Source organism: Tamandua tetradactyla, chromosome 1 (assembly GCF_023851605.1).
Source record: "Tamandua tetradactyla isolate mTamTet1 chromosome 1, mTamTet1.pri, whole genome shotgun sequence".
Lineage (NCBI taxonomy): Eukaryota > Metazoa > Chordata > Mammalia > Pilosa > Myrmecophagidae > Tamandua > Tamandua tetradactyla.
In genome coordinates this window covers 37,966,106-37,993,411 of record NC_135327.1, presented here as the reverse complement: position 1 = coordinate 37,993,411, position 27,306 = coordinate 37,966,106, and positions in this window count along the sequence as shown.

Genomic DNA, 27,306 nt, shown 5'->3' with positions numbered 1-27,306 from the left:
CCAACACTTTTGCTTTTTTCTCCATCTCTGAAGATCTGCTCAAGATGTCCAGCAATGCTCTCTGTGTATTTAAATGGAAATATTTTTTCTCTGTGAAGCTACATTTTCCAACATGAGCTTCATGAAGCCAACTAAGTGTTATTGAACTCTCATTCCCTCAATAACTCAGTGTAACACTTTAAAATCTGAAGAACAGCAAGATGAAAAAATCATATCAATATGGTGGAGAAAGGGAAGGGGTTGGCTTTTAAATTTATTTTTTCTTCATCTTTTATAACAAGAAAGTCTCTCTATGTATGTAAATATTTATAAATAGATATATGTAGCTTTCTATATATGTAGTAGGTTGACTTTAATTCAATATGCTTAATGCAGAAACAAAATGATAGACTACAAAAGTGCCAAGTAGAACATAAAAGTTCAAAATCATGGATACATACATCCTTACTTTTATTTCACACAGTTTTATATTTAGATAGAAGATTGTACAGTTTGAGCCGGGTGTTAAACCGGCTATTTTCCTTTTCCTCTGCTTTCTCCTTTGAGAGATTGACAAAGCATTTACTGATGTCCTATAAGTTTCCTTAATTACATTTTTGTAACAAAGTAATCTGTAGCTTTATTTATACCTACAAATATATATCCAGGGATTATGTCTCACTGCTGAACAGCTTTTAGTATATCTCTGTCTGAGAGGGTATAGTTCAGTGCTATTGCCAAGAGTCAGTTTGTGTGTTCATATAGTAACTGCACAATGCTGATGGCTGCTTTATTTTGTTACTTCATTCTAGGAGCCATGAAGTTTATTAAATGTCCCTGAGTAAATGTAAATTATGTATAATTACTATTTTATACAAGACGACCAGAAGCTGTCTGAGGCAATCATGATTAATCTTACACATTACTTAATGAAGAACATCTGAAATTATTATGTAAGTGTTTAGAATATCCACTTTTTTGTTTCAGTGCATGGTTAAATGATCTGTCATTAAACTTAGGTTTGAACCATAAATTTCCCTTCTGTGTTTCAAAAAACTTGCAACTAATGTAAATAACTGGTGGTATTTAAGGTGTATGCGCAGATCTTAACACCCACATATTTGTGATTTAAATGGGAGAAATCCTGGTAGCTATATGCCACAGAAGAGCAAAATTTTATCCAAATTTAAATCTCATTCTTTCTCTACCACAGGCATAGAGAGTGCACGGCAGTTTTCTTCCTTTATTTGCCCATATAATTCATAATGAATAATAACTTAATACATTTGTGTGATATAAAAGTAGTGTGTCATGTTCCACCACTTTGATATTATCCCTTCCCTTTTCTGCAAAGCTACTATTGGCTGGAAGAAAAAGATTTTGGTTAGCTTTCTAGGACAGTAGTCTTTCCCAATAGAGTTTTTCTATTTAAAAAACTGGTTTTTTATTCATGCATGGAAAAGGGCAGGTTGAATCAAGGTGAATGAATCTTAAATTGCACACTCCTGCCTGCCATCACTTTTCCTTCATCTGAGTGCTGCCCATCATGGGCTCTGTCTGCAATAGAAAAATCCTGGTACTTGGTGTTCTTGTATGACATGGAGTTTTGCATGTAGATTTATTTAAAATACACCTCTTATTTGCATAATTAAAAATAATGTTGCCAAATTTTGGAAATGTTGATATTCAAACTGAAAATCTCCACTACATGTAACTTTCTTCCTCTGGTTCAGTACGTGGTTTATAATCTCAACCAGCGATTTGATATATTTTAGTGTCAACTGCCACGTGCTCTGCTTCAAGGGGAAACTGTCTTTTATGAATTTTTTTACCTAAGTAGTTGTTACAAATATTTTAGCAAATGCTTTCTATTTCTGTTGCTTGTGCATATCTTGGCTGGCGTTATAGAAAACAGTGTAAACATTTTTTCCTTACTGGGGAATGAGGGGTTTTTTCCTTTATTTTTTTAGTTTGTGTGTATGAGGGTTGGGAGGGGAGTCAGTTTATGTTGAATATTTAGTTTTTCTTTTGCAAGATATATCATGTTGTGGGATCTTTAGACAACCTCAAACAGTATGAATAAAAAAGTAAAATATTTGAAAAAAGGTCCTTGAACAGATAGAGGCTTTCATTTTTTGCTAGTTCATATAAGGGGTGTATGTTTAACTTTTAAAGAAATGACCAAAGTATTCCTAGAGTGGTTGCACTATTTGATAACCTCACCAGCAATGCATGAGAGAGCCCCAATCCTTCACATCTCTGCCAACACATGGAGTGATCAGTGTTGTAGGTGTGTACAGATATCTCATTGTGGTTTCAATTTGCATTTCCCTAATGGCTAATGATGTTGATAATCTTTTTTTCCTTTCATGTTAATAATCTTTTTATGTGCTTATTTGCCATCCATATGTCCTCTTGAGTGAAGTATCTGTTCAAAACTTTAGCCTATTTTTTAAGTCTAAATTTTTTTTTTTGTTTTAAAGGGTTTGTATTCTGGATACAAGTCTTTTATTAGACATGAGTTTTGCAAATATTTTTCCCCACTCTTTGGCTTGCTTTTTCATTCTTAACAATGTCTGTAGAAAGCAAAAGCTTTTAATTTGATGAAATAAAGTTTATCCATGTGTTCTGATGGACCATTCTTTTGGTGTCATATCTAAGAAAGCTTTGCCTAATGCAGGGCCACATTTTTTTTCTAGCTGTTTTATAGTTTTAGATTTTATTTTTAGATCTGCAATCCATTTGTGGGCAAAGTTTTGTGTACGATATGAAATATGGATTGAAGTTCATTTTTTAGATATGTGAATATCCAGTTGTTTCAGGACAATCTGTCAAAAACTATCCTTTCGCCTACTGAATTGCCTTCACACTTTTGTTGAAAAATCACTTACCTAGACTTCTACTGTACTGATTTTTTATCTATTTTTGCAATAAGACCACACTGTCTTCATTGCTTGGTTTTATAATAGGACTTGAAATCAGGTTGTTTTAGTGCTCTATTTTCTTCCTTTTCAAGGTTATTTGGGCTATTCTGGGTCCTTTGCATTTCCATATGAGTTTCAAAAAGTGTTTGCCAGCTTTTACAAAAATATCTTGTTGAGATATTGGTTGAAGTTGCATTGAACTGGTTCATCAGTTTGGAAAGAATTGAGATCTTAACAATATTGAGTCTTCCTCCCCATGAATATGATATATTTCTCCATTTATTTAGGTCTTTGATTTCTCTTAATGATGTGCTGAAGCTTTCAGTGCGTGAATCTTTCATATCTTTTTCAGTTTTAGCCCTATCTCAGTTTTGATGTTATTACAAATACTTTTAAAATTCAATTTCTGATTTTTTGTTAGTATTTAGAAATACAATAAAGTTTTGTATCTTGATCTTTTGTTCTATGACCTTGCTAAACTACATATTATTCTAGTAACTTTTTTGTAGATGTCCCTGAATTTTATCATAGATGACTATGTTGTCTGCAAAGAAAAATAATTTTGCTCTTCCTTTAAAATCTGGATGTTTTTTATTTTTTTACTGGCAAAATTCCCTGAACAGTGTTGAACAGAAATGGTGAGAAGGGGCATCCTTGTTTTATTCCTGAATTTAGGGGGAAAATATTCGGTTTTTCAACATTCAGTATATTAGTTGTACATTTTCCATAGATGCCCTTTATCAGATTAAGGAAATTTACTCATATTCCCTCTTTTCTGAGTGTTTTTGTCAAAAATATCTCTACCAGAAAACATCCTGCTACCCTCATCTATTCTGAGATGGGTTAAATTTTTGTCTGGAAGTAAACTGAAACCCAACTTTAAAAATTTTCAAACTCCATCAGGTCTTGTGTCTGAATATTACTCTTCTCCCACTTAAACTAAAAATTTACTGTTCTCCCATCACAAGAACTTATTGGAAAATTTGGCTGAGAATTACTAATAATTCAGTATCTGTCAAAGACACTTGAGCACACCAGGTGTTTGATAAAACCAAAAATACTTGTTAATTTGCCATACATCTAAATTTTCAAGCTTCTGTTGTTGCATTAGTGTATATTGTAGAACCATAGAAATGAAGTCATGTGATCTTTGAGAAAGGTGCAAAGTCAATTCAATGAAAGTGGTTTTTTCAACAAACTGTACTGAGAAAGTGGACACTCATATGCAAAAAAAAAAAAAGAAACTAGACAGACCTTATACCTGTTACAAAAATCAACCCAAAATATATAATTGATCTAAATGTAAAATGCAAAACTATAAAAGTATTAAAGATAACATAGGTGAAAATCTAGGTAACCTCCTGTGTGTCTTCTTAGATACAATCCCCAAAACCACAATCCATGAAAGAAAAAAGCTGTAACTTGGACTTTGTTAAAATTGAAAAATAAAAAACCAGCAACTTCTTCTGTGCAAAGGACATTGCTAGGAAAATGAAAAGACAAGCCACATACTGGGATAAAATACTTACAAAGCACATCCTTGACAAAGGACATCTAAAATATACAAAGAACCCTTAAATTTCAACAACAAGGATATTAAAAACTGGACAAAACAGCTGAATAGGCACCTCACAGAAGAAGACTTACAAATGGCAAATAAGCATATGAAAAGATGCGTAACGTCATATATCATTAGGGAAATACAAATTGAGGCAACCACGAGGTATCACTACATACCTATTAGCCTATTAGAATGGTTAAAATATAAAACACCAACAACACCAAATGCTGGTGAGGTTGTGGAGCAACAGGAACTTTTATTTATTGCAGGTGGGAATACAAATGCTGCATCCACTTTGACAGATTCTTGCAAAGTCGAACATAATCTTACTATAAGACCCAGTAATTGCACTACTAGATATTTACCCAGGTGAGTTGACATACATGTTCACTCAAAACTTATGTACAAATACTTATAGTGACTTTGTTCATATTGCCTAAAATTGGAGGCAACCAAGATGCCCTTCAACATGTGAATAGCTTAACTGTGGTACATTCATATAATGAAATATTATTCAGTAATAAAATAGAATTGAGCTATCAAGCTACCAAAAGACATGAAAGAACCTTAAAAACATTATTAAGTGAAAGAAGACAGTCTGAAAAGCTGCATACTGTATAATTCCAAGTATATGACATACTGCAAAAGATACATGGAGGTATGGAGGTATGGAGATCAGTGGTTGACAGGAGTTCTGGGAGAGGCAGGTAGGGATGAATAGGTAGAGCACAAAACAATTTTAGGGCAATGAAACTATTCTGTATGATATTATAATAGTGGATACATAATATTACCCATTTGCCAAAACACATGGTACTGTACAACACAAATGTAAACTATAGGCTTTAATTACTAGTAATATATCAATATTGGTTCATCAAGTGGGACAAATGTACCACAAAATGCAAAATGCTAATAACAGGTGAAACTATGTATATCTGGGGGCATGTGGGTGTGTGAGGAGGTTATATGATAATTCTCTGTCTTTTCTGTGCAAATCTTCCATAAACCTAAAACTGCTCTAAAAATAAAGTTCATTAATCCAGAAAGGTGCTATGAGCTACTCAGTGGGAAAATCTATACTATGGTTTGGAATCTCTGGACTGTCTGCTTGGGAGTCTGTATTTTAACAAACTCCCCAGGATATTCTGATGTGTAGCCAGTTTGGAGCAGTCCTCACTTACTAACCCTGTTTTGTCTCTCAGGCATGACTGAGATGCCCCAGGAGCTTCTAGGAGCATGGAATGGGGGAACTGGTTGGTAAAACTCCAAGATTTTCCTTTTATGTTTTGACAGTGTAGCTTAGGCTTGATGTATCTTTTAAAAAAAATTTTGTCCCATGGAAGTTTTCATTTGAAAAATGGATTCCTTTATTAAACAAGGAAATGCAGGAATATACTCTACTCTTTTCTTAGCCAGAGGCTTCACCTATTAGGTTCACAATTACTAGAAGATATCTAAGCTACAATCAGCCCTTTTACCCTCAGCAGAAACCCAAGTGGAGGGAAAACTCTACTCAGTTATGGCGCCCACTGTTCCACTGAAGATGCTGGTGACTCAAAAAAGAAAAAAAAAGTCAATTGTGATGATAAAAAATATATATTGATGCCTTCTAGCCTCTTATATTATGGAGCATCTAGATGGAAAAATTTGGGAGGATGGTATGGTAGCCCATGACAGACTCTGGGATTTGTCCTGTAATTGCTCGTTGAAAGATGCTTTGAAAACCATTGCTTTTTTATATCTTTAGTTTGTATATATGTTATATTAAACAATAAAGAAGTTAAAAAATAAAAGTAAAGCATAAAAAAAAATTTGAAAGATGCTGGTGACTACTCCCTCTTCATTACCTCACTAAGGTTGGGTTCTTCCCCTCTGAAGTCACATGTTCTGCAAAAGTGGACTGGGTTGATCTTTTACATGGCTGCATTTAACATGATTTCTCCTAATATATATAATAAATATACATTTGTCATGAAATAACTCAATATATTTTCATACATAGTATAATATATTTATAAATAATGTATATTTCCAATAAACAAAATATTGTTTTCTTCTGTACGGGTTCAGTCACACTTAGCAGTCTTTTCTTTTTCGTCTGTGCCAGTTTGAAACTGTCATGTATCCCAGAAAAGCCATGTTCTTTAATCTTCATTCATTATTTTTGAATGGGATTGTTTTTATTAAGTTGTTTCCATGGAGATGTGACCCACCCAATTATGGGTGAGACCTTTTGATTTGGTAGTTTCCATGGAGCTGTGTCTCCACCCATTCACGGTGGGGTTGCTTACAGAAGTCCTTTTAAGAGAGAACCATTTTGTAAAAAGCTTCAGAGCCAACATGAGACCTAGATTTTTGTAGATGCATGGAAAAAATGCCCCTGGGGAAGCTATTTTGAAACCAGAGCCAAAGGGCCAGCAGGCACCAGCCATGTGCCTTCTCAGATTGGCCTTTCTTGAGTCAAGGTATCTTTCCCTGGGTGCTTTAGTTCAGACAATTTTTATGGCCTTAGAATTGTAAACTTGTAACCAAATAAATTCCCTAATAAAAGCCAACCCATTTCTGGTATATTGCATTTACAGCAACATTAATAAATTGAAACATCATCTTTATCAACTGTGACGTTAAAAAAGAGAGAGCTCTGCCTGGTTTTCTCCATCCACAGGACTTAAATCTTGACCCTCCCTCTTAGCTCAGGGCAATTTCCCCATTGCAAGTAGTGGTGGACATAAATATGTGGGTTGCTTTTGGCATCTATTACCTTCTATTTGTCAACTGATCTTGATGACTAAAGGTATTGGTCAATACTTTTGTGTGATGTGTTCCACCTCAGGACTTTAAGAGTTTTCTGGATACTGAAGCTCTGCCTCTATCTGATTTGAATATCAATTTAACCTTAAATGCTAAACTGTAACAGTGGGGAGCAGCGGATCATATTCTGTTCCCTTTGGTCTGAAAAAACACTTCCTGCTTGGGATCCACGTTGAAAATGGGTCTCTATCTCCATAAGGAAATACAGCATGTGATAGCCTTTGAGAAACTCTCTCCTGGTGGGAGGATGTCAGGGCTTACTGTTGGCTCAATTTCTCCATGTTCACAGACACCATTCTACAGTATTATTCGGCCATTGACACTGATATATTCCATCCCTCAGGAGTATTCAACATTCTTTAGAGGTGCTGCATGTAGAATTCTAAATTCCCATTTATTACCATTATTACTATTTTGTCAGACTGATCAACTAATATACTTTCTTCTAGGTCTTTTATTCTGCTTGTCATTAATCAGTATTTTTTCTTAGCCATTTCCTGAAGTTCTGATACACATGAATGATTTTTCTGCCCAAGCATCACTCCGTTCAGTATCTGCTTTGGTTACTGTTGCCATGTTTCAGTGTGTATTTCACTATACTTATATTAGATTCAGTGGCCACATCATGTCTACATTCAACTATTTCCTGAGTACTTTTGGGGCATGTTATATGCATGATGTTGAACAAGCAGACAGAAAGCACAAGGATTTGCCCTTTGCTTTGGAAATGTCAAGTCTAATCTGAGAGAAAATGCATATACTTTAAAAAACATGGATCCAAGGAGAATTAAGATGTTATCTGGCCATTACTGAAGGATCAGTCTTCACAATGGGTGGCATATGTTTGGTGGTGGTTGGCAAAGAAAAAGAGATTTGAGTTAGAGTTTGAAGAAGTGCTAGGAGAGGTTCAAAGTCGGGACGGAGGTCAAGATGAAGCCCAGTGAGAAGAGGAGAGTGGAAGGCAACATTTATTGAACATTTATTAGGAGTCAAGTGTTTCTTTGAGTATTACATAAGTATCACCAAATTAGATCTTTTAAAACATTTATGCAAAATAGGTACTATTTTAACCCCAGATAAAAGCACAATCTTTATAAGTTAATCTGGGAAGTGATATATCCATCAGTTCCATCATATGCATTAGTCACACAGACCAACCCTACAACAATGTGGGAAAGGGCTAACATAGGGTCTGAGCTCCAAGAGGCAAGGATTGTTCATTGGGGGCCAGCTCAGAGGCTAGCTATTTCAAACACCATGAAATTATTGAGGTGGAAAGGACTATGATGGTCCACTACAGAAATGTGAACTCATTGAGAAAACGTTTACTTTCCAGCACCTCATGACTGCCATTTCTATATTGAATAAACATGGAACAAAGATAAGCCTTATATCCTAGCCTCTTCATTTTTACTGAGAAAACAACAGAGCACTGCACTGCTAAGAGGCTCTTCCAACTCCAGGCACATGGAACAAAAGACAATTCAGGGCTCTTCTATCCATCCTTTACCACTGATATTCCAATGAAATGACATGACCTCATGGTGCTGTCACACCCATCAGTGTCATGATTTCAAGACTGCACAGAGAATCTGAGGCATACCAGGAGACCAAGTCCATGCTTAAGTTTCTATTCCCAGGCACACATCCTTGCTGAGAGGCTGGATAGCATTTAATAGATTCAGCCAATAAGGAACAATGTAAATTCTACCTGCCTTCTTTTGTTAGCTATGGCAGTGGAGACACATCTTTGGAGAAACCCAAAGCATGTCAAGAGGGACATATGACGTTTTGCTCTCTAGTTGGACAGGTATTGAATGTTTTAAATTCTTTGGTTTGTAACAAGTTAAAAGTGAATGTGGCCATCTTTTTCTTCCAAATCTACCTTCTTTGCAGTTTGACTTTCTCACTTTTGTAAGGAAAATCTGTGTCTTCTAAGAAAATACAGATTGGAAATGCCCAGAGAGGTAATAATTGGACCATTTTCCTTCAAAATGTAGTAATATGCAGTTAATCAAAGATAATTGCAGTTCCTGAGATGTTGCTTTTTTATATTAATGCCCTGACTTTTAAAGAAGACTTTTGTGTACAGTATGACCTAATTAAAACAATGTACACAGCCTTGCTAGATGCTCTGGCTGATCTGTTTCATGATGTGGTGACATTTCTGGCAGCCACTAACTAACAGGGGCAGGAAAATCTAGAGTCAGTTACCATTTCTGATTGTAGCCTGAAATTAATCTAGGCTTAAAAAAACTCCAATGTAAGCAGCTTTGGCCACAGTGGAACCAAGCTAGGAACCTGGGGTCCTATTTTTGAAGGGTCCTAATCATTGTGAGCAACTCTCTATATTTTTTTAAATGCAATTTTATTGAGATATATTCACATACCATACAACCCATCTAAAGTATGCAATCAGTGGCTCACAGTATCATTTTATAGTTGTGCATTATCACTATGATCAATTTCAGAACATTTTCATTACTCCAGAGAAAGAAACAAAAATAAAAATGAAATCCCAAACACCCCATACCATTTATCCCCTCTATATTAGCTAGGGTTCTTTGGAGAAGCAGAATCATCAGGAAATATCTGTAGATATAAAATGTATAAAAGCGTCCCACGTAAGAGTGGAAATCTAGAGGCCAAAATCCATAGGGCAGGCTGTGAAGCTGATGACTCTGATGGAGGGTCTAGATGAACTCACCAGCTGAAGCAGGAAGAGAGCCTGTTTCTTCTGAATCCTCCTTAAAAAGCTTCCAGTGATTAGATTAAGCTGTGGAAGGCCAGGAGCAATCAATCAGGTCCAAGCAAGGAAAGTCCCCACAACATTGGGGTGGAATGTCCCCAAGAGTTAAACAATAACCAATGTTAGGAAACTGAGAGAACAGGATGTGTTTTGGCAACAGCTAATGGCATTTTTCTGCTTCTATGATACGTTGCTTGCTAGCAACTGCAAAACCACAACATGATTTTAGCCTTTACAAGCACACCTTGAAAACCTCTGGGTGCTGCTCTCTGGATCTTCCTTCTTGGAGGTTTCTGAGGCAGTCGCCGGCCAGCTAATAAAGACTCCAAATTGGCTTGCAGTTTTGAATTATGTGGTCTCTCTTTTGGTGCACCCCACAACATTTGGAGGCCCCAGCGAGATCGCCACTGATGGGACAACTGGTGACCACAGGTCCTGGGGATCACCCCCAGAACTGAAGTCCGGCCTAGGGGAAGGTCTCGGAGAGGCATTCCTCCACCCCAGGCAAGGACCAGGGACCAGGCCAGTTCTACAGGACCCTCCGAAATTATACAAAATCTGGTGGAGTCATCTGTTTCTGGAAACCTCACCGGTGAGTACAGGTCTGTTACTGGATCCAGGTCAGGGAGCTCTGGAAGGCTGGACACAGCATTACTTCCAAGGTCAGGTCCCGGAGCAAGATGTTGCCCAGGGCTTCTGGTTAGGAATCAATACAGGATAAGGCTTTTGTGTGTCTTGGTTTAGTTTGTCCCTTCCCTTATCTGTTGGTCTCGTCGCATTCTGTGTCGTTCTTGTCATAATTGCCATGGGTCAGTCAAGCTTATCTGTCTGTACTTCCCTTCAATGTCTTTTGAAAAATTTCCAGGAATTTCAGCGGAAGGCCAGAGACTATGGAACTCCTGTCAACGCCTTCAACTTGAAAAAATTCTGTTCACAGGAGTGGTCAATTTTTGGTTCTGGGTGGCCTCCTGAGGGAACTGCAGATCTATCTGTGGCTTATAAAGTCTAAAGAACAATTTTTGGTAATCCAGGCCACCTTGACCAAATCCCCTATATACTAATTTGGATCGAAATTTTAACAGAAAAACTCAAGTGGTTATGGTCTTGCCTGGAGTCCCAAAAAGAAAGATCCCCACACCCCCCCCAGAGCCAAAACGGCCCTCTTAATAAAAACCTCTCAAAAAGAAAGGACTAATGGGATCCCAGTATTGACAGGACCATCGGAGGATCCGCTCTTGATGGACCCTCCCCCATACCCAACAGCCCCTCCACCCCCTCTAACACCAGAGGGGAGAAACGGCCAAGAGGCGGCAACCAGCCCCTCTGATAGCCGGAGGTGACCTTCAGTCCCCCCATACCAGAAGGGGCTCTGCTTACCACCCTTCTTCTGGTGCACAATCACCAGATTCTTCCAGAGCCCCAATTTTACCCTTGAGGCAGGTTGGCCCTGCCCTGGGGGATGACCGCCCACCTTTCATGGTCTATGTCCCCTTTTCCTCTAACGATCTGTATAATTGGAAAAACCAGAATCCCTCTTTCTCTGAAAAGCCCCAAGGGCTCATCTCCCTCTTGAAGACTGTCCTTTTTTTACCCACCAGCCCACCTGGGATGACTGCCAACAGCTCCTCCAGGCCCTCTTCACCTCCGAGGAATGAAACAGAATCCGGAGAGAGGTGAGGAAGTGAATTCTTGGACCTGAAGGACAACCTACTACTGAATCAACCTGATTAGGTCTCTGTTCCCCTCCACCCATCCCAGATGGGACCCCAACACTGATAGAGGTAAGGAGGCTCGCAATCGGTATCTCCAGACTCTGCTTTGGGGAATACGAGTGGTGGCCTAGAAGCCAACCAACTTGTCTCAGGTAAGTGAAACCTTACAAAAGCTGGACGAATCTCTGGCCACTTTCCTTGAGTGCCTCCTGGAGGTATACCACTTGTACACCCCTATAGATCCAGAGGTGCCCGAAAATGGGAGAACCGTAAATATAGCATTTGTCACTTTGGCCCCAGACATAAGAAAAAAAGTTACAGAAATTAGAAGGATTTAAGGGTAAAGTGCTGTCTGAACTGATAGAGATTGCCCAAAAGACTTTTAATAACAGAGATGATCCTGGGACCACACAGTCCAAAAAATAGCCAAAATGTTACTATCTGCAATAGCTGAACAGGAAAAACAAAAAGGTAAACAGAAAACCGTTGAAAAAAGAAAGGGAAAACAAGGAAATAGGTTGGGCCTAGGTGCAAACCAATGTGCCTACTGCAAAGAAAACAGATGTTGGAAAAATGAATGCCCTAAAAGAGGACTTAAAGGACTGAAACCAGCCCCAGTTCTAGCTGAAGAGGCGAATTGATGGGGTCGGGCTCCCTTCCGTTGAGCTCCCGGGAGCCCAAGGTCACATTAGAAATCAGGGCAAGCCCATAAAATTTCTTGTGGATATGGAGGCAACCTTCTCCATCCTCCAGCAAGCAGAAGGGCCCATATCTAAGGAAAAAATCCCCATACAGGGAACATTGGGAAAGACAAAGTCTTACCCATGGACAAGACGAGGATCACTAACCTTGGGGAAGGAACTGTCACCCACTTGTTTCTTGTAATGCCAGAGTGTCCATGCCCCCTTTTGGGGAGAGACCTTCTCCAGAAATTACAAGCTACCATCTCTTTCAAAAATGATTTGGCCAAGCTGTCCTTCAATACAAACCCCTCGGCCATCCTCCTCACTTGCCCCTTATCGGAAGAGTATTTACTTACTGCAGCAGTGGTGCTGCCAGCCCCAGGCCCATATCTGTGGGAATTTAAAGAAAAAATACCAGGCATATGGGCAGAAACTAACCTACCAGGATTAGCTGCCCACCGGCCCTCCATTGTTGTCCAGCTGACTAGCACCACCACCCCAATCAGAGGCTGACAATACTCAATAAGCTTAAAGGCTTAAAAAGGCATTGGAGTCCACATCAAAAGACTCCTGGAAGCAGGTATTCTAGTCCCCTGCCATTCGGCCTGGAACACCCCCCTTCTCCCAGTCCCAAAACCCGGGACTGATGATTTCCTGCCAGTGCAAGATCTCCGAGAGGTTAAAAAAAAAAAAATTGAAACCATTCACTCCACTGTGCCTAACCCATATATACTCTTGAGTCTGTTACGTCCCAGCCAGCAGGTCTACACTGTTCTGGACTTAAAGGATGCCTTCTTTTTGCTTCCCCTGGCCACGGTAAGTCAACCCATCTTTGCTTTTGAATGGACTGACCCAGAAAGGGGGTGGTTCTCTAGACAACTAACCAGGACTCAGTTGCTGCAGGGTTTCAAAAATTCTCCCACCCTGTTCAATGAGGCCTTAAGCCAGGATCTGGCTCGTTTTAGACAAAAGCATCCAGAGATAACCCTCCTACAATATGTGGATGACCTCCTACTGGCAGCTAATAACCTGTCAGACTGCAAAAAGGCAACCGAAAACTTGTTACAGGAACTAGCCCAGTTGGGCTATTGAGCCTCAGCCAAAAAGGCCGAACTAATACCTCTGACCCAGGCTCTAAGGTGGGGAAAAGGGAAGGTTGTCAACATTTCAGGTGCAGCCTGGAGACCTAGTCTGGATAAAGACGCTTCAGCCAGCCACCTTGGAGGCCCGGTGGATGGGACCCCTGCCAGTGATATGAAAACTTACTTTCCTGGTCCCCATGGCTGACCACGCTCTTGTCCACCAAGCAGGGTCCTGATTCTCAACAGCAAATGCGTCTTTGCAACTGCATACATCCATGGGGTACTATATCAGCAGCGGTGACTTTTGACATAGGGAGGGAAGGAAATAAAAAATATACCAGAAATACTTGCCTTGCTAGAGGCTATCTGTTTGCCAAAAAGGGCAGCTGTTATACATTGTGAAGGACATCAGACTGCTGAAACTCAAATTGACAGAGGAAATGCCCTGGCTGACAAAACAGCAAAAGAGGTTGCCCAAAAAACCAGTGGGGACACTGCAGATACTTCCTGATTTACCAGGGCAAGTGCTGCCAAGCAGTCCAAAATATACCAGGGAAGAGATTAAACTGGGTGAAACTCTGGGCATTAAAACATATCTGGATGGTTGGAAAATTCTCCCGGATGGGAGAATCTTAGTGCCAGAGAACCTGGGGAAAAATTTGGTCACCCAGGTTCACCAAAGTACACGCCTGGGCAGTACAAAACTAACTAAACTTTTACAGAGAAATTACTCCATTCCCTGATTGCAACAACAAGCCCAGCAGGTATCATCCAGATGCCACATCTGCACCCAGGTAAATTCTGGCCGAGGGAAAAAAATGCCTCAAGGAACCAGGATGAGGGGACAAGCCCCAAGGAAACAGTGGGAAATAGACTTCACAGAAATATTACCTGGTCCATATGGATACAAATACCTATTAGTCTTCATTGACATCTTCTCTGGATGGACTGAGGCATTTCCTACCAGAACCGAGAGAGCACAAATAATAATAATAAAGAAAACTAGTTTCTGAAATTGTCCCCGGTTTGGCCGGTTTTGTAATGGGGCCCGACAATGGGCCGGTGTTCATCGCCCAAGTTACCCAATTGTTAGCAAAAATATTAAATATCAAATGGAAATTACATTGTATTTATAGGCCACAGAGTTCAGGGCAAATTGAAGAATAAATAGAACAATAAAGGAAACTTTAAATAAACTAAAGCTTGAGACTGGCGAAAACTGGGTGAGTCTCCTTCCATTTGCCCTCCTAAAAACTAGATATATACCCTATGTCAAGGGAATTACCCCATATGAAATCATGTTTGAACAACCACCTCCACTAATCCCTAAATTGGGGGAAGAAAAAATAGCTGAATTAAATAACCATTCTCTTCTAAAATCATTACAGGCCCTGTCATCTGCCACCCAGCAAACTCAGGAACTGGTGAAGGCAGCCCATCCAGGACCAACAAATCCTGCCCCTAAAAAAACATCTATTTCAGGTGCAGCCTGGAGACCTAGTCTGAACAAAGACGCTTCAGCCAGCCACCTTGGAGGCCCGGTGGACGGGACCCCTGCCAGTGATATGAAAACTTACTTTCCTGGTCCCCATGGCTGACCACGCCCTTGTCCACCAAAGCAGGGCCCCTGATTCTCATATTGTTAGGCTTAATGTTTGGACCCTCTATAATCAACTGTCCAACCTCATACGCACAAGGAAAAATACAAACTGTTAAATTATTAGTCCTTGGAACCCGTTACCAGCAAATTTATAATCAAAATAAAGAAACAATGATTTGATTCTCTCATAAAACCAGTGGGGAATGTGGAGGGCCAGGAGCACTCAATCAGGCCCAAGCAGGGAAAGTCCCCACAACATTGGGGTGGAATGTCCCCAAGAGTTAAACAATAACCAATGTTAGGAAACTGAGAGAACGGGGATGTGTTTTGGCAACAGCTAACGGCATTTTTCTGCTTGTATGATACGCTTGCTTGCTAGCAACTGCAAAACCACAACATGATTTTTAGCACACCTTGAGAACCTCTCGGGGCTGCTCTCTGGATCTTCCTTCTTGGAGGTTTCTGAGGCAGTCACCAGCCGGCTAATAAAGACTCCAAATTTGCTTGAAGTTTTGAATTATGTGGTCTCTCTTTCAGTGTGCCCCACAACAAAGCATTACTTATTGCAGAAGACACTGCCCATGAATGATTACAAATGGAATAAAATGTGGATGCAGCTGACGTGATCATGATTTAATTCTATGAAATATCCTCATAGCAACAGACAGGCCAGCACTTACCCAACCAAACAGGCACCACCACCTGGCCAAGCTGACACATGAATCTGACTATGACACCCTCCTAACCATTATTGACACCTAGCATTTGTGTAGTGCATTTGTTAGTCTTGATGATAGATATTACTGTTTAGTCTATAGTTTGAAATATGTACATTTTCTCCCATATACTGCTTCACTAACTCCGTGTAATAATGTCATATATTTGTTCCAGTACATGAAAGAACTTTTTATATTTGTACAATTAATCATAGTCACTGTCCACTACAATTTTTTGAGTTGCTTTGGTGAACTAAGGTCCTTTTACAGATTTCAGATATAGTCCCAACTCATTTGGGAACAGAATCTTACACAGACACCTTCTCATTAAAATAAGACTCCTGCTTCATTCCTTGCTTAATTCCTCCTCCCTCCCACCCCAATACTTACCCAACGTGGCCTCCTTTAGCTTAGTTCTTGGGTCCTGGTTGTGGGACTCCCTGAGTGACGTGTTTTACCGATGCTTCATGCCCCTCCTTTCCGTGTAACTTGTGGCCTCAGGCAAGGTCTAACTTGGACTAGGTTCACCACCAGCAGATTTTTGGATGATTCCAAGAAGAGGTTAAAACCCACAATGTAGTCTGGAAAATTAAAGTCCTTTTTAATGATTGGTGAGAACCTTATTTAGCCAGTGAGTGGCATAGGATCAGGGAGATTTTTTTAAGGAAAGAGGCAATAGAGGAGAGAAAATAATTTCTTTGTCTTGTCCATCATGTGTCATTTCTGCCTATTATGGTGCTAAAATCAGACCGATGAGTGTCAGATTAGTATGCAAATATTTAAACCACATCATTTGTGAATTGGAAAGGATAGATTTTGGCAAGGTTTCTATTAAATACAGCTCATTCTTATGCATACTTCAGTTTGAAACTCCTGTCGAGTGCTCATTAATTTTATTCAGGATGGTGTCACATAAAGACAAGTATTTATTAATGTTTTCTGATGGTGTGGAGAAAAGTGGCATTAGTATAGTTTGGATTTTAGCCAACTTGGTGAAAATGTTTTTGTGTAACTGAACTTTAAAACTTAATAGATGAATTGGACAATATATATTTCTTTGGCTGAATTGTTTCCTTCAAACTATTAAAAAAGAATCATACATATGTTGGTAGGAAACACCCAGAGAAACAAATAACACGTAAAAGCCTCAAGCAAGAAAAGATGGCATGTTTTAAATAAGGTTAAGATGAGTTTTCCTTTGAGTGACTCTGTTTTGTTATCTGGTATTAGATAGTTTATATTAAGTAACTTAGTTTCTGTTCCTTATTACTGAATATTTTTTGGTTTTCACTTAAAATAAACTTGACTTAAAAAAAAAAGAAATCCTAAGAAAAAAATTTTATTGCTGTTGGTTTCCTTTTATAAATACGTATTTACCCTAAGTGTAAAATTTCTCTTTGAACCAGGCTTCAAATGGGAATAATCCTCCAAATTATAGCACATTTCTGTGGTATAGTGCCCATGCCAATGTTACTATAAAACAAATGTATTGCAATAATCACAAATAAATAAATAGGTAGATAAATTGTTCAGTAGAGAAATAGAATAACACATACAAATATGTGCATATGTAATACATGTGCACTTTTTCTAAGTGTGTGGAACATCTTTTTTTTTAAAGAGTTCACAAAGTTTGCCCAATTTGGGGGAATACTCTAGGCATTTTCTGAGATGTAATTTGATTGTCTGACATTCATGGCTCTTTCTCTGGTGAATTAAATTTGGTTATTCATGCAAAATAACTGAAAAAGACAATAAAATGTTATACATGAGTCTCTTCTTAATGAAGACACTATTATTCAACCGTTCATTAAACTAAAAAATTACTAAGAATTGTGAAGTAATCTAGTTTATGTTAAAATTTTTTCGCTTCATTTAACTCAGCAAGTCATTTCTAGAAAATTGTCCCATGAGTGTTTGTAATGCTTCAGAGGTAGTACTGCTTGTCTCAACAACTGATTACAGAAGGAAAAATCTGGAAACAACATAAATGTCCATAAGTGGTGGATTATTTAGGGAATATGTTGTAAAAGAGAATACTTATAATTGTATTCTTTGCAATTCCTCTTGTAGGTGCATACAATATCCAGGTAGTTCATATATGCAAAGAATTATTCGTGTTTTGTCCAGGCATACATGCATATATAAATGTTTGTGCATATGTATATATAAATGCACCTATGCATTTATAAACATGTATATTTTATCAGTGCACATTCTATGTATATATTTTAAACATGTACACATTTTAAGAGTGATATGAATTGTTTAAATACTGTACATATTTCTCAACAAACAAATGCAACTGATGCTAATACTGTGAAAATTCATTAATACTTTGGAAACACAAATTGGAACACATAGAGAAGCAAGAGAATGGATGATTGGCGCCATTGGGAAATGTTGCTTTGTTATCCAAGAACTTGTTTTCTTCATGCTTTCTCAGAGGAAATTACTTTGTCTTTATTTCCTTATTTACTCACTTATTTTGCCTGAGTGCCCACACTGATTAAAACCTCCCTGTGCTCTGAAGTCTGTTTCTGATGTTGGCAGTGGCACAGCCGCCAACCTCTTGGCCTGGACACACACTGACCCTTTGTTTTGGGAAAAAGGCCAGAATTGTAAAGATGCATTCCCTGGGGCCTGAATGCACGAGTCTCAAGTTGGTGTTTAGGGTCATGTTGCAACAGAGGTGCCCATGTTTGTCAATATATTTATTTGTGATTTGTTTGTAAAATGTGGGGTCTCTAAAGTATAGGCCCATGGCAGGCATCTCTCTTGCCCTGGTGAAAGGGTGGTAGCTTTTGTATGTGATATTTAATCCTTTTTGCAGCATGGGATGTGTTCCAGGCCATCTAAAACAATTGCTTTGAGTTTCAGCCATTTGATCCATTCTCCTTTACTTAAACTTAAATTCCAAAAGGAGGTTAGCATTTTTAAATATTAAGTTCAAGAAACAAAACCTCCTATCTTCACATTTTTGAAAATTCGTTCAAATTTAATTAAAATAATATTGAATGTTGCATGGGCCATAATTTAAACAAGAAAATCAAACCACTCCAAGCATTGAATGCAGAGAATTAGTTACATTGGTGCTTATGTAGCTGTGAGTCAAAGATAGCACAGAATAGCATATACAAATATATGTATATGTGAGGATCAAAGAAAGGATGAATTATTCTTAGATTCCAGGGTCCAGCATCACTGTGAGGAAGCTGGAATCATGTGAACCCATTCAGTAGAGGACATATCATAGAGAAAATTAAGCTGATCCAAGGCATGGGGTAGAGAGGAAGAAGTTCTCTGTTTACCTTCACCCTCCATGCTAAAGTTTATCATTGACCAAATCCATCTGGAGGGCAAAAGGAAAGGGAGCATGGGAAATACAGGCTGCCCAGTTGGTCCTCTGTAATATGACAGGAAAAGGTTAGAGCAAGAACTGAGTTAAGGGCAAATAAGCCCAGAACCAGGATGAATATTCTTCAAAGTTTCAAATTAACTTATTAAACATAAGTCCAGGGGAAAACTTAATTCTTAAATAAATGGCTTAATAAGGATGTGACTATAAACACACATATATAAAGTGATTTAAATGTGCATCAGCAAAATATACAGTATTGGATTGGCAGTGGAGGTATATGGAAATGGATATTATATCTGCATATTCAAAAAATCTTTTTTTCTTATTGTAAAAATGATACAGGCATGTTGTAAGAAATATAGGAAATTGTAATAAATAAAATAAATAAAATCAGCTACAACACCAACCGCTAATGTCAGGTGTATTGAATTTTAGTCGTTTAAATATGTATGTACATTTTTGTGAGCAGGTTTTTTCACCTAACATTAGTTTCTATGTGAAAACATCACCAGGTAAATGTGAGGATAGCTATTAACTGTCATGTTATCAAGTAGACTTCAATGTTCAAAATAGTGTTTTGTGGATTTGCCATAATTTGTTTTACAATCCCTTATTATATTATTTAAAGTTTTTCTTTCTAAGCGTTGCTGGATGAATTTTCCAGTTCATAAATTCTTAGCCATATAACTGAATAATTCTTAGGATTTATTTCTAGAAATATGAAACTGAATCAAAGTGGGTAAATATTTTGTAAGTTTTCTTGATTAATTTATCACCAAATAGTATTTCAGATCATTTGTATCAATTTACATTTCTACCTGCAATCTGGAAATGTGTACTTATTTCACCCTTAACACCAAATATTTCCATCTTTGTTTATCTGAAACATGAATAAGGACAATGTATTCTAAGCTATATTTCTTTAGTTGGCATTTTTAGTATATGCTTATTAGCAATTTTTTTTCTCCTTATAAATTATTTTCAGACTCTGCCAGTCTGTCTGCTTATTTGGCATGTATTTTCGTATTGATTTGAATGAGCTTATATATTAGTAACTTTAACACTTAGTCAAACTGCATATTCAAACAAAATATATAACTGATTTTCTCACAGTGTCATGTTATAATGTTTCTGCGATACAAAGACCTTAGCTTTAAATCTGGTCAAATAATTGCTACTTGTCTTCCGTTATCTTGGACTTAGAGAAATCTTTCCACATTTTTATACCAGGCAGATATTTACCTATTACTCTAATATTTTTAATTTTAAAATTACAATGTTTGATTCTTCTGGAACATGTTTTGTAATATGTAGGGAGGATTTTTTTTTCAAATTTTAACATGCTGTGTTTTCATTTTCATTCAGTTTAAAACATTTTTTAATTTTCTTCTGATTTCTTCTTTTACCCATAAATTCTTTAGACATATGCTAACTTTCGAACATTTATGTACTTCCCAAATTTACTTCTAATGTTCTCTAATTTAATTCCATTGTGATCATGGAACAGACTTTGTATGATTTCAATTCCTCTAGATTTCTTGAGGCTGTTTTATGGTGTAGCATATGGCCTATCCCAAAGAATGCTCCTGTGCACTTCAGAAGAAGGTCTTCTCCTGTTCTTGGGGGAAGGGTTCTGTACAGGTCATCTAGGGCTCGCTGGTTGATAGTGTTAGTCTGGTCCTCTTTATGCATGCTGACTTTCTGTCTGGTTAGTTTATCTATTCTTGTAAGTGTGATTTTGAAGAATTATTGTTGAATTATCTTTTTTTTTCTCTTCAGATTTTGGCAGTTGCTACTTTATATATTTTGGGGTCCTGTTGTTTGATGCACTATGCTTGTAACTGTTATGCATTCCTTACTACCCCTCTTTGTTGTTAGTAACATTTTCTGTCTTAAAGTCCTTTTTATCTCCTTCTTATGATTGCTATTTACATTACATATCTTGTTCCATCCTTTCAACCTGTTTGTATCTTTGACTCTAAAGCATACCCTCTTGCATATAGTTAGATCATTTCTTAAAATCCAGTCTGTTGAAATGTCTTTTTTTTATTATTTTTTTGGGGGGGTGCATGTTCCGGGAATCGAACCTGGGTCTCCCACATGGAAGGTGAGCATTCTACCACTGAACCGCCTGTGCACACTTCTCTTTTGATTGGATTGTTTAGTCCATTTTGCTTAATGCTGCTTTTTGTATAGTTGAATTTTTCTATAATTTGTTTTCTATGTGTCTTATGTGCCTTTGTTCTTCTCATCCTCCTTTACTACCTTCTTTTGTACTAAGTGAATTTTTTCTTATGTACCATTTTCATTCATTTTTAAAATTTTTGAACAACATATTTTTGTTATTTTTTTACTAGTTGTGCTAGGCATTACAAAATATATGTTTGTGTGTGTATATATATATGTATGTATATAAATATCAGAAAATATTTCAGATTTATACTAATTTAATTTCAGTGAGATATAGAAAATTTGCTCCACTATTGTTCCCTTCCCCAGCTTTGTGCTATTATTGTCCTTTATATTGCATCTTTAGATGTTACAAACCTAAAACTATAGTGTTATAAGTGTTGCTTATATCTTTTGAAGAAACTAAGAGAAGAAAGGAGAGAAACTTATTTATAAAGCTTTTATAGTAACCTTATTTACCCTTTCTGTACTCTTTATTTGCTCCTGTAGATTTGAGCTACCATCTGAAGACATTTCCTTGCTTCGCTATAGCTTTCTTCTCCCCCTCTTCTGTACTGTTCTTGTCTAATATATTGTATCTCTATATGCTACAGACACCAAAATTCAATTTTAGAGATATCATTCTATGGTATTGTTTTAAAAATCAATTAATAAAAGAATAAGAGGATAATAAGAGAATAGAAGAATAAGAGAAGAAATATATAATTATAACATATTTTATAGTTAGGACATAATGTCCTGTGTTGGCGTTCTTTGTTTTTGTGTCACTTTCTTTCAACCTTTAGTATTTCTTGTATGGCAAGTCTGCTAACAAGAAATTCAGTTTTTATGTGAAAATGTGTTTATTTTACTTTCATTTGTGAAAGACAGCTTTGTTGGACATAGGATTCTTGGTTGTCCATTTTTGTTTATTTCTCCCAGTACTTTGAATATGTTGTCTCAGCACCTTACGTCCCTCTGTGTTTCTGTTAATCATATTGAGGCTCCTTTGCACATCAAAACTTGCTTTTCTTATTGTTCCTTTCAAGAGTTTCTCTTTATTTTCAGCTCACAACATGGGTGTAGGTGTGGATCTCTTTGTATTTTTCCTATTTGGACTTGTTGTGCTTCATAGTAATGTAGATTAATGTTTTCAGTCTTATTTGGGAAATTTTTAGACTATTTCCTCAACTATTTTTCTGTCCCTTTCTCTCCCCTCCTTATGGTTCTCCCATTTTTTGCATATTGACATGGTTAATAATATTCTGCAGGATCTTGGGGTGTATTAATTTTCTTCATTCTTTTTCCTTTCTGTTCTTCAAAACGTATAGTCTCTAATGATCTGTCTACAAGTTTGCTGATTAATTTTTCCTGCCAGCTCAAATCTATTGTTAAACTCCTCTAGTGAATTTTTCATTTCAGTTTTTGTACTTTTCAATAGAAGAATTTCCATTTGGTTCTTTCTTTCAGTCTCTCTCTCTCTCTATATATATATATATATGCACTTTCTACCTTTATTTATTTATTTGATAAATTACTGTCATCATATCTTCTTTTAATTCTTTAAGTATGGCTTCATTTTGTTCCTTGAACTTAGTTATAATAGCTGCTTTGAGGTTTTTGTCTGCTGCACTTAACATCTGGGCCCCTTCAAAGCCAGTTACTATTACCTGGTTTTTTGGGTTTTTTTTTTCCCTGTACAAAGGTCATTCTATCCTGTTTCTTTGTATGGCTCATAAAGTTTCATTGCAAACTGGATGTTTTGGATAATATATTGTAGAAACTCTGGATTCTGATTACTGCTCCCTTCCTGGAAGTTTGTCAATGTTGCTTTTTGTTTGTTTATTTGTTGAATTGGTTCCCCTAGAATAATTCTGTGAAGCCTATTTCCTCTGCACTGTACTGTCTCATGTCACTGCTCAGTTTTTCCCTTTTAGTTTTACTTTTAATCCTGGATTTCTAGAAGTTGTCCCTGGATTACCATACTTCAGTGTCCATCCAGTGATTGGTCAGAGTTTGTGTTTAAGCCCTTAGAATCAGTAAATCTCCATTCTTTGCAAATGGATCTGTGGAGGAGAATTCTTTCAAATCTGCCCCACATTCACCTACTAAAAGCTCACCAGGGCTCAATCCAGTGTTTCCTGAATAGGTGTCACTTAACACATGTGCATAGCCTTCAGAATACCAGGCATGAATGTGATCTTAGCCATTTCATTTGTTGCCACTAGCTTTATGGAACCATTAGCCTTCTGTTACTGCTCATTTCCAAGAGCACTATTGTTTTCAACAATGCCATAAAGCAAAAGCTCCTCCATGCTCTAGTCTAAATAAATCAGCTCCCCTCCCACCATAGTTGTGGAGTTGCAGTCCTCCCATTTTACCTATCTCCCCAGGCAGAACTTCTGGTGCACTACTGCACTGGAACTGGGGGTAGAAGTAGCAGCCTATTTACATCATGGCACCTCCACCTTACAAGTAAATGGAAGCTGGCAGGTGGAAGAGTAGCCTGTGGTCTTGTTGACAGAGAAAGTCCATGGATCCTTTTGCCTGATGTACTCAATGACCAATTCCTGAGACACAGCAGTGTCAAAGAGAGAGTTTATTATTAGGCACATAGTAGGAGAGCAGATGGCCTATCAACCCAAAATCTCTCTCCCCAAACTGCAGCAATTCTGATAGTTTTACTAGGGAAAAGATGGACAGGGTTTATGATAGTGAGCACAGTGACCCCAGATGACATATTTAGAGATGATCTCATTCTTGAGCATGCGCAGATTGATTATATGTTTAGCCACAGAACACATGTAAGAAAATGGTGAAATATTATAATGAGGTAAATGTGACTAGTAGCTTAAAGTCTAAGCTATGTACATGTCAGGCAGTCCCATTTTTGTTAGATCTAGTCTTGGTTATCAAGATAACTTTGGACTTGGGGTGAGTTAGTTCTGGGCTGACCCAAGACTTTTCATTAATAAACATTAGGGGCTGTTTTAGTGATTACAAAACTCCACAATTGAAAAACTGAATAAGAGTGTACAAATGAAGGTTAGTCACAAGAAATCATAGGGGCAGTAGAGGACAAGGTGGTGGATTAGAATTTAGAGATCTCCAGTATTTTTCTCTGTCTATTCCAGTGTACCAGAAAGCAAAAAGGAGTATCTATATAATGGTTCAGTAATCAAAATCATCCCTTAAATCTTGATTTCTCAGTTGCAATTCCTCCTTCTCATTTGATAATTATCATTCAATCTTGACGGATATCTGGGTGATGACCCCATTGTTATTAAAGGGCAGAGGAAAGAAATGATGAAACCAGTTGTTCTTGGAGAGTACAGTATTTCTGGGTTTCAGAGCTTCTCTGGCATACATACAAGCTGGAAATTTTAAGTCTCTGAACAACAAACTTAATAAGTAAAATATTAGAATCCAGGATATCTTTCAGGGTTTCTAGGAACACTGTTGATTGGGATTTGCCATACTGTGGCAGTTTGCAATATCTGGCTGAAACTTGCATAACAGTAATCTCCAGAATGACCTCCCAACTTCATTTGAAATCTCTTAGCCACTGAAACTTTATTTCTTTTCCCCCTTTTGGTCAACTAATCCACAGTGTCAGGGCCAGGTTCATCCTTGGAATTTACATCTCACAATACTAAGACAATTATGACCCATGATGCCAGGGCCAGTTATGTCCTGCAATACCAGAGCCAGTTATGTCCCATAATGCCAAAGCCAGGCTTATACCCCTGGAAATTATGTCCCACATATTGGGGAAGGTCACAGCTTGGCTGAGAGAGAGACCATATTTGAGCAACAGAGATTTTCTGGAGATGACTTTGAGGCATTAATCATAAGTAGGTTCAGCTTGTTATTACAGAAAAAATTTCATAAAGGCAATCCTCAAAATTGAGGCTATGGGTTATTAAATTGGGAGCTCCTCTTGTTTAAGATAATGTCAAGAGTTCCCCAGGTAGAGAAGTTTAATAGTTCTATTTTTCCCACTCCCTCAAGGGACTTGGCAAAAACTTTCTCATTTTTTGCCCAAAATAGTCTGAAATGCATCATTGTATAACATTAATTTTACAGACTATTAAGATTTTATTCCTTAATCTAGATTCTTTACTAAATAAAGCTGAATTCAGTTGTTTAAATAAACTGACTAGACAGATTAAATTGTATGCTGTGCTACAGAAAATTTAAATTTTGGACAAAATAAACATTTTTCTTTCTTTTTTAGAAATTTCACACAAAAGTTAAAGCTTTAAAATACAAACACTATTATTCTTTACCTTCTATATTGATTTACCTTAGTTTTAACCAGATCAGTTTCGTCACATCTTTAATTGGAGCTTGATCCCTTTTTGTTTTTTTGTTTGTTTGTTTGTTTTTTTACAAAAGCTATATGGAGTTATGCTGACTTTCAGAGTTGGAGAACTAAATCAGAGTCTCAGGTATCACACAGATACTTAAAGTTCCAGGGTACTACTAGGTTGCACAAGAGCAAAGCATTTCAGAATTTAAAGATAACAATCAAAGCTTACAATCTAAACTCTAAATTTTATAAGCATTTTTAAATGAAGCTACTTTAAAAAATAAAAGCATTAGACAGTTGTTTTGTATTAACAAACCATAGTAGAGGTTTTTGTTCTGTTTCACTTTTACCAGAGTTACATTAATTAACAGATGTATTAGCTAGAATTCTCTAGAGAAACAGAATCAGCAGGAGATATCCATAGATATAAAATTTATAAAAGTATTTCACATAACTGTGAGGATATAGAGTCTAAGGTCTGTAGGGCAGGCTATAAGCTGGTAACTCCAATGAAGTTCCTCAATGAACTCTGAGGAGAGGCTGGTGGACAACTGTGGGAATGGAAGAGTCTAAAATCCATAGGACAGGCTGTGAAGCTGGCAGCTCCAATGAAGGGTCTGGATGAACTCCACAGGAGAGGCTCACTGACTGAAGCAGGAAGAGTGATTGTCTCTTCTGAATCCTCCTTAAAAGCCTTCAGGTGATTAGATAAGCATCACTCATTGCAGAAGGCACTACCCTTAGTTGACTACAAATCAGCTGTGGATGCAGCCAGCCTAATCATGATTTAAGTCCATGAAATGTCCTCATACAACGACAGTCCAGTGCTTGCCCGACCAGATGACCAGGCACCACCACTTGGCCAAGTTGACATATGAAGCTTACCATAACAACAGATAAAAATATAATTTATATATTTTGTCTTGCTCTTTTAAGAGTCTTTCCTTGTTGGGTGGGCTACAGTGGCTCAGTGGCAGAGTTCTCGCCTGCTATGCTGGAGACTCGGGTTTGATTCCTGGTGCCTGCCCATGCCAAAAAAAAAAAAAAAAAAAAGTCTTTCCTTGTTACAGATGGAGCTTTGACCTATATCTGACCACATATACTTTTAGAGAAGTTTTAGAGCAAAGCAGCGCAGCTGATAATTTGACTGTTTCTATGATCTATAGCTTTTTAAGAATAACTAAAACCATACCATTGCTCAGCATCATACAGAATAGTTTCAGGATACAACATGGAAAGTGAGAACATTGTCAAATTTTGAGGAATTTTGTAGTCTCTAAATATATGAATAATATTATTTTGCCTAAACATATTCAACCAGCAACAGGATAGAAAATCTCTTTTAGCCACTGTAATACTCCCCAAACACCTCCTATGCAATAGGTTAAACTATTTTAGCATCTTATTTATACAAGGTGAAGGAACAAATTATTTGTGAGATTTTCCCTTAACAATGAGAAGACTTGTTTTTCTGAAATAAAGAATGATAATGTCAGCATAAACATTAACAAGGATAATATTCTGATGTAAAATCTTTGTTTTCTAGACATAGTACTTGGATGATTAAGAAAAACTTTTTAAAAACTTTACATAAAGAGCAGACTAACAATACATGTTATTTTAACAGGGAGAAAACTAAACTTC